This window comes from Euprymna scolopes, chromosome 17 (genome assembly GCF_053919585.1).
Source record: "Euprymna scolopes isolate OS-2025 chromosome 17, ASM5391958v1, whole genome shotgun sequence".
In the NCBI taxonomy this organism is placed as follows: Eukaryota; Metazoa; Mollusca; class Cephalopoda; order Sepiida; family Sepiolidae; genus Euprymna; species Euprymna scolopes.
In genome coordinates this window covers 99,201,193-99,216,913 of record NC_136498.1, presented here as the reverse complement: position 1 = coordinate 99,216,913, position 15,721 = coordinate 99,201,193, and positions in this window count along the sequence as shown.

The following is a 15,721-nucleotide window of genomic DNA, read 5'->3' as shown; positions in this document are numbered from 1 at the left end:
GTTCAGGTGGTTTTAAATCAGAAAATATTTCCAACTGATGTTTCAAAATCTTTTGTCTACACAGGCTAGGTCGAGAGTTATTAATGACTAACGCCTCAATTATATTGAGATGATAGTTCGACCTAGCACTGTATAAAACAGAAAACCAACCATCGGAATATTGGTCAGAACACCTATTTATACTAATGAGGTGATTACCGATGGCGGACTCATGAGCTTGGGAGTGCCCGGATGTTCTCGAAACCTGGTGTAATCGAATATCCCGAGGGATGTGATGGGATATTCTCATTTCCAATCTTTGGGATGTCTTGCCAACGTAATCAGCTCCACACTGACAAACATATATATATATATATATATATATATATATATATATATATATATATATATATATATATATATATATATATCATTATTATCAGTATTATAATATTTATATTTCATATTAACTAAAATTCAGTTTTATTATTATTCGAATTATGTTCCTTTCTTTTTTAACATGTTTTAATGCTCTTTTTAAAAATGCCCTTATATAGTATCGACAGTGACAGTTTGACAAATCTTACCTACATTGCCTGCAGGCATTCCTCAGTTAAGACGCTTTGTATATCTCGGTGGCCGTAGTTGTAACGAATAGAACATTATCAAAATAAAATAATTACGTTCTGTTGACAGCTTAAAACAATAAAAATGAACAGTTGATAAAGATTGAGTGTTCAAAAAGTCCAATGAACGTTCCGGTGAAAAAGTTGTTTAATGTCTGAGAAGAAAATGCATTCACACGTTTATTTCGGCTGTCAATGCGTGTGTTTATGGGTGTGTAAATAGAATAGACATGGAGTAGTGTGCGTATGTGCGTGCGTGTGTTGTTTTTAGGAGAGTGTTCATGCATATTTACTTGTATCTGGTGATCGAAACGTGTGTGTGTGTGCTTGTGCGTGTGCGTGTATGTGTGTGTGCGTGCGCGCGCGCGTGTGTGTGTGCGTGCTTCGGTGGGCTTACAGCAGTTTGTTTATTTCTCTCATTAATGTGTGTTTTCCGAGGGGCACTTCGTTACGAAGAGGTTAGGCAGAATTATGTCCGGCATACATCTGTTTTCTTAAAAAATGAAAGGCGGGAAAATGCGTATACGCAATAAGTATAAACGTTTCTTTTATTGACTATAAGAAACTGCTGATTCAATATTTCGTAAAATCGAGAGCTAATATTTAATAACAAGATACGCAGCCGCTGCCCCATTATAGTTTCGTCTCTTTGGCCACAGTTTCTATATTTGTCGTTTTCAAGTGTCTTTTTATATTGGCTTTTATATAATTCATTATGATTGTGTTGTTTTGTGCGAATATCAAAAGCGAATCCGTTTTCCTGTCCAACTGTATTTTCAGTATCATTGTCCTCATGTTTTCTTGCACTTTTCCTTTGCTTAGTTTAATAAAATCCTCCATTGTTCTCAGCCTTTTCCGGGTTAGTATCTGGAGGCGCATTAATTCACTGGGAGCGAGGCACCCCCAGCCTTACTTAAGATATGCATCTTGGAGAAGGTAACACTGATGTAAAAACCTACGTTGTACTGTGTGCTTTGTCTTGTGGCAGTCATCTGCCCCGACAAGCATTAGCAGTAATAGAAAAAAGAGTGGTTGGTGCTACACAAAGCCTTCACCACTATAAACAAATCATCTGTGTGGATTTCTGAACTTAGTTGTTGTGGTGGAACCTCGTACGTCGAAATTGACGGAAAGTCCATAATATAATATATATATATATATATATATATATATATATATATATAATTACAAAGAAAATATAAATATTATCTTAAAATTGGAACTTATCAAGATGATAAAATTTTACAATATCAGATAGACCAATTAAGGAAACAGTAAAAAAAATAATTAAATTGAATAAATTACAGCCTTTAATATTGTAATTCATTCAATTATTTTTTCGTCAATTTTTCTCTCTGTAAATATGTATGTGTGTGTGTGTGTGTTGGTATATATATACATATATATGTATATATATACATATATATATATATATGCATATATATGTATATATATACATATATATATATATATATATATATATATATATATATATATGCATGCACATATTGGAAGATGATTTTTAAAATATTTATTATAATTTTATTTAATAGCCCCCTTACGATATATATATATATATATATATATATATATATATATATATATATATATATATATATATATATATATAAGGGCAGAGTATATTTTAATGTATTAATAAATGCATCAATACAATTACAATAAAAGAAAACAGTGCTCGTTGTAATTTAGATATATAATAGGCTCGTTCTTCCTTATGAAACCGATTTTTAATTTTTTAAAGAAATTATCAATCATCTGACTCAATATATATATATATATACATATATATATACATATATATACATACACACACACACACACACACACACACACACACATATATATATGCACATATTGGAAGATGATTTTTAAAATATTTATTATAATTTTATTTAATAACTCCCTTACGATCGAGCTCTTTAAGGTAATTAAAAGTAGCTGCCAAATTAATGCGAAGTCTGTCCATTGGTGATATCGAACACTGTGCGGTAGCTTATTATATGTTCACCTGTAAAGGCACGAATAAACTTTAGTTCTCTTTTTTCCAGATAGCTGTTGAGTAAGCCGTCTGTGTTTGTTTACATCACGTCAGCTAATATTTGGGCTTGAGGATGAATACCCTGGAAAGGCTACTTCTGATTAATGTTTAGTTTTAAAATATATAAACAAAGAAATGATTTGCGGCGATTTTAACCGGTGTCTCTCCTTTTATCGTAAATTGAACTTATTAATGAGAATAAGTTAAAATAAAATCGTGAGGTACACCCGAGCTTGAACAGGGGGGGGGGTCCTTCAATCTGTAGTCGAATGCTCTACCACATAGCTATATCTCCAGATGATAATAAATCAGTTTTTTAAGAAGAAATGATTTGCTGAAATTTTATTATGTCCCTTTCACCGTGTAACGTAAAATATTGCTCTATAAAAATTATTTTTTTATCTATAAGGGAGAAAATCTATATTTAAGATCGGATGTTTTCGATTTTCGATACTTATCGGATGAATTTCTGTACAAAACATATCTAAGAACACTGCCAGACATATAAATTAGCTTTGGGTGAAATTCCAAAAGATACGCTCAGCTGTTTCGGAACATACGTGGAAGGAACTCACACACACACAGTGAATTTTATATAATAGTAGAGAAGATATATATTAGTGTTTATATGTACGTTTGTGTTTGTCTAATTATCAAATTATTGTAATCTAACAATGTGAAACCAACTAGCTTTGTTTCAAGGAAACTGTGAAGAAATTTCATATCGTTGCGATTGGAAAGGGAGAAAAAAATTCACGTGAAAGCTTTTTTGAAACTGTCTTCGGGTTTCAATGCAAAATCTGATTCTGTCTTTTTCGTGTTTTTTTTCTTTCTTTTTTTTTTAATTAAGATGCTAACTTGTTTGCGTTGGTTTCAAATATCGACTGGCTTTGCTCTGCCAGAAAATTACATTTTTTGTTTTATTCGCTTTTGTGTCAGTTTGTGTTTCATGATTGATTGAATATCTTTCGTTTTTTCTTATGTAATAAAACGCCTTGAAATTAGATATCCATTTTAACACACACACACACACACACACACACACACACACACACACACACACACATATATATATATATATATATATATATATATATATATATATATATATATACGCAGACATCAAAGAAATAGATATTCAACAAAAATACTTCATATATGGTTAAAATGTTTATTTTCTCCGTCAACTGCTATCGTTCAAATTCGTACAAAGTAGCAATAAATATTTAAAATATCAATATTTCACACTAATTGACATTTTCTTGTGTTTAGCTTCTTTTCTTTAACAATTACAAGAAATGTTCTCAATCATGACTAATAATACTTACCTGAAAGAGCATGGTTCAAACTCCTTGGCTTATCATTCACAGGCAACATAAATAGGCACACATGTATTGAGAATATTCCCAAGGCTGCTTCAAAACGGTGGGTTCCTCTACCGTGCTAGAATATTACTCGCATCCGAAAGTATTCTATTTATATAATTACAAAGCTCAGGTCAGCTTGCTTGGGCGTTTAAACCGCCCATTCGGTTTCTGACTTCCGATTTCAAAAACATTCGTCTTCAGTCTTTGACATACTATTGATTCCCACCGTAGGGGTGCATTCGCGTGAAATTTTTGTCACAGGAGGTGTGCAATTTCGAACCACACCTCTCCTGAGTCGACATTGTTAGATACTAATGCAAGTGGAGTGTATGTACAGGACGACTGGAAACAAATGCTGAGATATGCAAAGAATATATACAGCGCCTAAAATTCCCAAATGGTCAACTTGGGCGTTTAATCTGCCCATCCGGTTTATGCTTTCCGGTTTCAAATATTCGTCTACTTACCTATTTCATGGCCGCCCTGTCTAAAGTCCTATATAAAAAGCCAGTGCTGCTATTTAAACATACACAAGGTTAACAATATTTTTGTCTTAACTTATTTTAAGGTGTTTTTCTTACAAATGAATGTAATTTAACTCTGTTGAGTTAAAACAAACCTATTTAAGTATAGATATGCAATATATAACTATAATCATATGTATTACCATATTTATTGCTTTTAGTAGCGCTCCTGTGGATTATGATGATTTATTTTTTTCAGACCATACTTAAAAATACTCCCTCTTATAGGAGGGGGAGGTAGAAGCTTGGTTTTAGTAGTGTTTTTAATGGGGCCTCCTTAATTTTAATTAGTGCTTGCAGTAGTGCTCTGGAAGCTTCCTGAGTTTTATTGTTTTTGAACTTATCACTTAAAAAAAGTTTTCTCAAGTCAATAAAAAACAATATAATTTCAAAATCACTTTTTATTTTGAACATTTTTCATCTTACCTTTAAAGAGGCCAACGAATAGACTAGTGTCTTTATAAAATCACAATTCAGCTACGCATGTCATATTGTTGTCATATCTAGGCTGGTTCATAAACTACCCCCCGCCCTTCTAGACAGGGTCCAAAAAAAGAGTGAAGTCTCTAATCTAATAGGTGCTTCTCTATTAGCCAAGCTCCAACCTCTGTCACATTGTCACAATGTTGCATCCCACTGCCTGTCTTACAAATACTTTAATGGAATGTGCCCTGGCGAACTCATAGCACTTATGCTCTCTCGATATACATGCCTAGCAAAATTCCACCCCTTCACTGTTGGGGGTCCCTAGATGTTGGAAGAGCTTATACTCTAATAGATTTTTCCCACGAACTGCTAGATACTGGAATTCCCTCCCTTTTTCTTGCTTCATCGACTGTACTCACATTCAGAATTATAATTGCAAATTGAACAGACATCTCGCGGATCAACTCCCCACGCGGTCCTCTGTAGACATGGACCCAAATAGTAGTCCAAGTGGTAATACACCCTGTTTGAGGTAATCAAGAATAAATAGATAAATATACCTATTATGCAGTACAGCTAGAGAAGCACTAAAATTCTCAGAATTTCAGAGGAATCATATTTTGGTAAACGTAAAGGTTAATTTAATCAGCATCAAATTTTCGCAAACATCGGAATTCGTTATTAAACGAGTGTCCGTCTAATTCATCGGCAAATGAAAATAATAAATATTATCTTCCCTAGGACCATCTGAAACAAGTTTTTACTGTGTGCGTATGTGTATGCGTTGAATACGCATGGCATTGGTAAAATGAAAAAGAAATATGAACAAAGGTACGGCGATGAAGACCCTTATAGCCGTATTTTTGATCAGCAAGGGAAATAATCAATATGATCATGCCTCTGAAACCCTGATAGCAGTCTTCCTCATTTATAATAATAAGGCTGTATATTTATCCATTTTAGACACACAGACATAATCATACACACACACACACACACACACACACACACACACACACACACACACACACACACACACACACACGTACATATATATTGCAGCATTATGATTTGTTTAATACAATTTATAAGATTATATAATAAATTCTTAATGCTGCAATATTTTAAGTTATAAATTTATTATATTTTTTACTATAATATTTTGCCCTTTTCTTTTCCAGTTTTAACAACTAGACCTTTACTTTTCCATGTTTAATCTTAACCATATTTCTTTTATGCTCACATTTTTCTATTGTAATATTAAAATATATCACAATTCGGTAATTGTTCATGTATAAATAAAATTTAAGTCAAAATAACTTGACACAAGTGATAAGCTTCAAGTAGAAATAAGAAAATAAGACGATTTATGAATTCAATGTCAAACGGAAAATAATTAAACAAATAAAAAAAACTTGGAAGAAAAGGGTGGAGGTAGGTTCAACTGCTTGATTTCTTACACAAGGATTCGAAATATGTTCATATATATATATATATATATATATACATATATATATATATATATATATATATATATATATATATATATATATATATATTAAATAGTGCATTTCATCGTCTAAAGAGACGCTTTTTTGGAATATTTTTGAATGATATAATGTTTGAAATTGTCTAAATGGTCACGAAACAATTGTAACGAATATGAAAATTTACATGATACTCTCATTTTGATTTTTATTGTTTTGTTTCTGTTGAATTATATATATATATATATATATATATATATATATATATATTTAAAGGAGATTAGAATAATAGTCTAAAGAGCTAAGTGTATTTTAATGTAATAGTGAAGTTACTAGTTTAATTAAAATACAGGAAATGCTCGTTGTAATTTAGATATATAATAAGCTCGATAGTTAAATGTCCTAGAGCTAATTCAATATTAAGTAATGTGATTTATAATTTAAAAATTTAAAAAATTTTTTAAATTTAAAAATCAAAATTTAATTAAATTAAAAATCAGTTTCATAAGAAGGAACAACAACAAAGTCAATTATCTGTACGATCGTTTCGGAAATCCGTGCTTTTTATTTGTGGTATACATGAAGTTACGTAGAACAATTATACATAGTTTTTTTGGTAAGCACGGTCTCCTCATCAGCAAATTTAGGAGGATTTCTATTGAATTGAAAAGACACCAAAAATAAACCTAGCATTAAAAGTAAGGCAGATGAATCTGAAAAATTGAAGTAAAAGGTTTGGATTTAAAATTTATAAGAAAATTAATAAGAAAATTGGTATAGGTTAGAGATAGAAATGAGTAGAAAAATATATATTTTTTTTGAATTTACATAATAAATTTGATTTAAAAATATATAGATATATAGTTACTTTTAGTTTTTCTTTTTTTGAAATCAGGAACTGTATTTAAAGTAGTCATTTAGATGTTTGCTATAGCTTTTTGTTTTATTGAATGATGAATTTTAAAAGGGCGACGCTCGTGCAGTAAATTGTTTCCGTTAGCGTATTTTGATTTAAAGACGCTACAGTTAATATCTACAGAGAGAGAGAGAGAGAGAGAGAGAGAGAGAGAGAGTATTTATTTTGCAAGTTTTTAAGGGGAGATAATTGTCATGGCTTTATTTATTATTTGATTTATGAGTCTAAGGGCGGTAATTGGTTTAACTTAATTTATTAAAAAAAAAAAAAAAAAGTAATCTATTTTTACTAATGAGTAATTTTTAATGATTTAAGGTGGTTTATATTTATTAAATTTAAACCAACGTTTATGATTACATGATAGAAGCTCATGTCTTGAATTTACTAGTTTGGTTGTGCTTTTTATATCTTCATATTTTAAAATTTTTAGGGTTTCTTTTGTACATAATGTACAAAATTTATCTCCTGGTTTATATGATTTGCAAGTCTCAATTATTTGCCATTTTAAGTTGAAAGAAATATTGCTATTTTTTAGTTGCCAAATATAGTTGGATAGAGTAGTTTGGTTTGATAGAGAGTTATTTTTAAAAGAATGTTTGTGCGTTGAAATTCTATGTTTTATTGGGCCAGATATGGAACCAATATATATTACCTCTTGATTATTATGATTATTTTCCGTTAGGTCTATTGTTGGATTATAATGTGGTGGGTTGGTTAATAATTGATCGGTAGATTGATTTAAGTTGGTGTTATTATTTAATCTGGTAGTTGAGTTATGGCTGTTGATAGGTTCTTGTATATTTGGAGTTTTTGATACTGTGCAGCTATAGATAACATTTTTAATTTTACATGAGCCTTGTAGGGGACATTTATTTTTTCTTCTACAGTTACAGTCCGATGTATTTTGTATAGTTGCATTTTGTAGTTTATTAATTTTATTATTATTAGAGCTAATTATTTTCTGATGAAGGTTAGGCATAGTAGAGTAAGAGACTTTAATTGTGTTCTTATTGAAAATCTTATTATATCTATGGGGGCTTTAAAGTTCTTATCTAATATTTTTAAAAATTCTCTAGCTATGTTTGTTTCTAGGTTTTTGGAATACGGGGGGTTGAACCATAGGATCTCCTTGTGTCTATTCTTACGTTTGCGGGTTTTAGTTTGTTGTCTATTTATATTATTATCTAATATTTGTAGTTTGGTTTTATCTTTTTTTGTCTCCTGGTTATTTTTCTTAACTCGTATACGGGAAGACATTGCCATATTATATGTTATTACGCTCTTAATAGGTTTATTTTTAATGCAGTTTATGTTTCTATCATTTTCATTTATGAATTTAATTTGTGAATTATATCCAGAGTTTTTAAGGGCTTCATTATAGTATTTTTCATTTTTGGTAAATATTGATTTAGTAGAAGACAGTCTAGAAATTCTTAGAGCGATATTGGGAACTATTGATTTTAATATTAATTTAGGGTGGTTTGATTGATTGTGGACATATAGAAGTGATTGGTTAGGTTTATGGTATGGTTCAAAGGTAGAATTTTCAAGATTTAAGGTTATGTCTAAGAAATTAACAATTTTTTTATTAGGGTCGATTTTTATACTAAGTCCATAATTTCCGAAACGATCGTACAGATAATTGACTTTGTTGTTGTTCCCTTTAAATGGGGAGCTTGTTTCCACCCCCATCATCTTCTTCGGGAAGCCAAAACTGACTCGCACTGAAACAAAGTAAACAAACGCCAAAAAGACTGCCCCGCAGTAATAATAATAAAAAAAAATGACACTTCATCGTAACGACCCCGCGATGACCTCTTTAAGCGGCCAACTGTCAATCAAACCTTTGGGACTTTTTTAACCCTTAATTTCTCAATTCCTAGGTAGTTGCCTATTTTTTCCCTTTCGTTTCCACCTTCGCGTCAAGGCTTCGGGGTTCAATCCGATCTTCCTACTAAAACTTTCATTTTTTCTTTTAGTGTTTCTTTTAACACACACACACACCTACAAACACACGGGCAACGCCGAGTACTCATCGCTAGTATTATATATTTATAATTTAGTAAGAGGCGTAAGCACCGAAGTTTCAGTATCAGTTTTCTTAGTCAAAGAATTCTTGTAGTCAATGTGTGAAGTTAATTGATTACAAAAGATTTCTATAGAAAAAAAATCTAAATCTACCCAAGAAATAATTTTTTTAAATAGGGAGAAGGAGAGGGTGAATAAAACATATGAAGCGGGGAAGAAAAAATAAAAATAAATCATGCAAAATTTCTTTATGAGGGAACGAGAGAAGAGAGTTTTTGTTTCAAAGTAATTAATAAAAGAAATATGAATGTATTGGTATTTGCGGCTTTTTGAAATGAAGGAGCACGATGTAATTTTGTATTTTAATTATTAGATGTTAAGAATTTAGTTATTTAAAGAATGTAATTAAGTTTTAATGCAATGTATTATGTGTTTTTAACGTTTTTGAAGCCAAGTGAATGTTAGAAAATATATGGAAGCCCGGACGCGTAAGATTCGATGAAACGGTAATATGTGTTAGCCGTGTTTACGACGTATCTTTAGTTTATTTATAAAACTAAGGTTATGAAATAATCCGTATTTGCAGAAAGGTAAGGTTTTGGTTCTTTCTCACTGAACTTGAACTTAGACACCAGATTCGGAAATTGGGATTAAGTCACCGCCCCAGATGAGGGGGCACTTTGACCTGCAAAATGTGCCTGAGCATCCCCGTCGATAGTCAATGGTAAGTACGCCTCAGGCGATTAGTCATAAACTAACTCCTTATCAAAGAAAAAGGGCAACGTCTGGGATTGTGGACCTCCTAGAACTGCACAGAACTAAACTCCCACCACAAAGTCAACAGGGATCGAATCATTACAGGAAAGGTCTTTTGGAGGGGGGGGATAAAAATCATAAAAGTAAGTAATAATTGTAAAACACTGATAAACGTAACAACGACGTATATATAAAGTAATGTGAATATCTATTACATAAATATCCAGTCGCCATTATAGTTGAACTGTCAATCGCCAATCTTGCGAATATGGTTCAATCTAGAGTGAATGATGTAAAATATACGGAAATTCAGGAGGCGTAAAGATAGTTGAAAAAAATGTTAACGCATATAAAATGTATTCTAATAAGGAGAAAGAAGCAACCTTAGTAGAAGTCAGTGTTGTCAATGATGCTGGTTTAAACAGCGCTGAAAGGGAAAAGATAACGAAATACTAAGGTGTTATGTATCACATGAAAAGAAACTGGAACCTTAGGAAGATCTCTATCATTCCATTCATTATAGGGCAACTGGACTCATGAAAATAAAATTCAAAAACTACCTGGAAAATATACCCGGTGAACCAAGTGCAAGAAAGATTCAAACAATTGCACGCAAAAGGGACGGCCAAAATCTTAAAACGATCTCTCGGTTGGAATACCTGAGTTATTGGGTGAATTTTTGGCATTTTTATTTATTTTATCACATTTTCACCCCAAACAAGGAACATTGCCACTTTGATGTAGGGGGCGACTATGAGGGACCTAAATTGCAGGGGTACTATGTAGGGAGTTTAGCAGCAAGATGTTCAGATTACACTTGAACTTCTGCATGTCAGTGCAGCTGGGGAAGCAGGAAACTGGAAGAGAATTCCGAAGTCTAGCAGTTCTGTAGAAGAAGCTATTAAAGTAGAAGGCTTTCTTACATCTAGGGATCTCGACTGTGTAGGGGTGGGACTTTGCTGCTTGTTGGGTTTGTCGTGGGTATTTTTGTCGAGGGGGTACAAGTGCTTGTAGTTTGTCAGAGCATCCACCATTAAAATACTTGTAAAACAGGCAGAGGGATGCAATATTTCGTCGATGGGACAGGGGCGAAGCTTAGATGAAAGTTCGGGACCTATTAGGTTGGCGACTCGCTTTTGGACCCTGTCCAGGAGCGAGATACTAGTAGCAGATGCACGAGCCCAAATGTGACAGCAGTACTCCATACATGGGCGAATCTGATAGGGTGCTCCATCCCCAGTTTGAACAAATTAAGAAAATAAAAATAAATAAATAAATAAAATAAATGATACTTTACTGTAAGTAATTATTAAGAAAAACACCCTTTATGCGGAAATGATAAATAAATTTTTCACAAATAAACGAGAAAGATTATTATGAAAATGTGTGCACGTATAATTTGCAACCAGAGAATATAATATCTGTTATGAGACTAATAAATGGTGAATCTAATAGCAAGAAGAGGACATGAAAGTGTGAGAGGGTTACTTCCTCCTCCAGCTCCCGCTCTAACAATAGCAACCAGGGTTAACTTTCAATGCTAAATTCATGTAAGGATATTGTAGTATCTGTTCTGTTACCATTGAGCACATCCTCCCACGCATTACTTCCTCTTCTTTGGGAAGGTAGTGTAATATCTTTTCTATTGTAACGATACAACCCTCCCATCTATTACCTTTTCCTTTTTGGTGGGAAGGATATTGTAGTATCTGTTTCGTGATCATTTTTTAAGGTTAGCCCATTTCAGTGGTAGTCTCTTCGCTAAAGTAAATACATCTCAGGCTGCAGGTCCATCGGCGTGCACGCATTACAATCATGCAACCCACTAAACATGCAGCATTGCACATGTTTACTACAACAACAACAACAACAACAACAACAACAAATAGGTTTTATCTGAGATCCTACTACTATTTCATAATAAAAGAATTTTCGTTTGAAACTACTCAAGTGCGAAACAAGTCACAATGTTGTGAGGTTACACTGATACTTGGTTTCAGACCTACAATTAAAATTCTTGATTACACATAAATTCAGCTGAACATGAGCCAAGGGTTCAACTGACTCTCAGACCTATTATATATATAGTTCATTATTATTATTATGATTATTCTTTTCTTGTTGTTATTATTGTTATCATTAAAAGTGCACGTTAGAGAGTCTTATTAAGAGAGAGTCTTATTACAAGTGATATTCTTGTTGAGAGATGTTGTAAGAGAGATTGTTCGTGTTATGAAGAGATTCATATATATAAAAATGTTCATACTTAGAAGTGTAGTAGAAGCTCTTAGAGTGAGGAAACAGTGTTCAGACAGTCTTAGTGTTCATATTGTGTATATGAGATGTCGAGACGTGTATGTAAAGACATTTTAAAACACATGATATACAAGACATATAATGACAATTTTCACTTTACCTTTTGGTAGAATTACAACACAAAGACGACGTTTATAAAAACACATGATGGGTTTATTTCCATGGACCGGTCGTGGTTTTCTGAGTCAAGAATTCAAAGCTTCACATTCTAACTTTCAAAGGTGACCGTCTCGCTTCTAGACGTTCGAATCCCATGTCTGGTCTGTCGTCTGTCGTCCTCAGACTCTCTCTCTCAGACTCTCCCTCCGTTTCTCTCTGCTTAACTCTAAAGTTTCTAACTATATCGAGAACTTCCCATTTTCCATGACGTCATACACATGCTAAAACATGTGTCTTCTTTCACGTGTTCTGGAAATGCGTGTCCAAAACTTTTTCCTTTGTTTACAAAAGGAATTTTAACCTATATTCCCAGTAACCTATATTTCCAATATGTTAAAAACATCTTTATTAAATTATCTTATAGTTGCATTCTTCAATCGAATTTTCATAACAGAATTGACAATGCACATTCCTTTTTTTAAAACTATTTTATCTCTAAGCTAAACAATGGTTTGTTTTTACATTCCATTTGCTAATTCTCTCTCGTAATCTATTTCTAAACCTAAATTACGAGGTTCGAATTTCGTCTATTCTATTTCATTTTTACATTTAACTAAATCTCTCTATTTTTATACTTACATGAAAAGGGGACAGCCCTTATCATGTAACAGACCCACAAAAACCAATCTAATCATTTTACCTATCATATTGGACTATGTACGAATATTATTGCGCCATTTGTAGTAGACCATTTACTCACCTATTTGAAAATCATGAACCAGTTTATTCATACACAGAAAAAAAAACTTATTGCATAGGGAATCATGTATTTTTCCAAATCTCAACTGACTCACGAACATTGCATGAACCTCGTACCTAAGATGACATTGCTATTTTAAAAATACCTGCCCATACCGTTGATGGTCTGTATAATCTTAACTAAAAAGTTATCTTATTATAGGTCCACCAACGTCATGCATTGCAACTATGCACCCCCTAAACAAGCAGCATTTTGCATGTTTACAATTAAACATCCCAGAATAGGTTATATGGCCATAAAATAAAAGAACAAAATTCCAAACAAAGACAATCGCACCACCAATAACCGTAGACTTGTTAGAGTTTTGCGAAACAAATAAAGAACGGATATCATTTACAATATATGCCATGTAATAAAACGGATATCATTTACAAGATATGCTATGTAATAAAACGGATATCATTTACAATATATGTCATGTAATAAAACGGATATCATTTACAATATATACCATGTAATAAAACGTATATCATTTACAATATATGCCATGTAATAAAACGGATATCATTTACAATATATGCCATGTAATAAAACGGATATACATTTACAATATATGCTATGTAATAAAACGGATATCATTTACAATATATGTCATGTAATAAAACGGATATCATTTACAATATATGCCATGTAATAAAACGGATATCATTTACAATATATGCCATGTAATAAAACGGATATCATTTACAATATATGCTATGTAATAAAACGGATATCATTTACAATATATGTCATGTAATAAAACGGATATCATTTACAATATATGCCATGTGATAAAACGGATATCATTTACAATATATGCCATGTAATAAAACGGATATAATTTACAATATATTCCATGTAATAAAACAGATATAATTTACAATATATGTCATGTAATAAAACGGATATCATTTACAATATATGCCATGTAATAAAACGGATATCGTTTACAATATATGCCATGTAATAAAACAGATATCATTTACAATATATGCCATGTAATAAAACGGATATCATTTACAATATATGCCATGTAATAAACCGGATATCATTTATAATATATGCCATGTAATAAAACGGATATCATTTACAATATATGCCATGTAATAAAGCGGATATAATTTACAATATATGCCATGTAATAAAACGGATATCATTTACAATATATGCTATGTAATAAAACGGATATCATTTACAATATATGTCATGTAATAAAACGGATATCATTTACAATATATGCCATGTAATAAAACGGATATCATTTACAATATATGCCATGTAATAAAACGGATATAATTTACAATATAGGCCATGTAATAAAACGGATATCATTTACAATATATGTCATGTAATAAAACGTATATCATTTACAATATATGCCATGTAATAAAACGGATATCATTTACAATATATGTCATGTAATAAAACGGATATACATTTACAATATATGCTATGTAATAAAACGGATATCATTTACAATATATGTCATGTAATAAAACGGATATTATTTACAATATATGCCATGTAATACAACGGATATCATTTACAATATATGCTATGTAATAAAACGGATATCATTTACAATATATGTCATGTAATAAAACGGATATCATTTACAATATATGCCATGTAATAAAACGGATATCATTTACAATATATGCCATGTAATAAAACGGATATCATTTACAATATATGCCATGTAATAAAACGGATATCGTTTACAATATATGCCATGTAATAAAACAGATATCATTTACAATATATGCCATGTAATAAAACGGATATCATTTACAATATATGCCATGTAATAAAACGGATATCATTTACAATATATGCCATGTAATAAAACGGATATCATTTACAATATATGCCATGTAATAAACCGGATATCATTTACAATATATGCCATGTAATAAAACGGATATACATTTACAATATATTCCATGTAATAAAACGGATATCATTTACAATATATGCTATGTAATAAAACGGATATCATTTACAACATATTCCATGTAATAAAACGGATATCATTTACAACATATTCCATGTAATATAACAAAATAAATAATCTTAGCCTGATTATATTTTTATAACTCTAACTCGTTCGCCAAAACAATCATAAATTTTGACAGCGTCTTCATGTTTATTATTGTCTGCAATATTTTCGGTTTAAATGAAGGAAAAGTCAGTCGAAAATTGAATATATATACGGAGAATAATAACGAGAAAGCAGATTATTTCATTCAAACTGAATATTTGGCGATAAGAATGGTGTATTTAAATCAAACGTGACAGACTGGTGATTCGACCGACAAACGGACACAGCCTCCTAA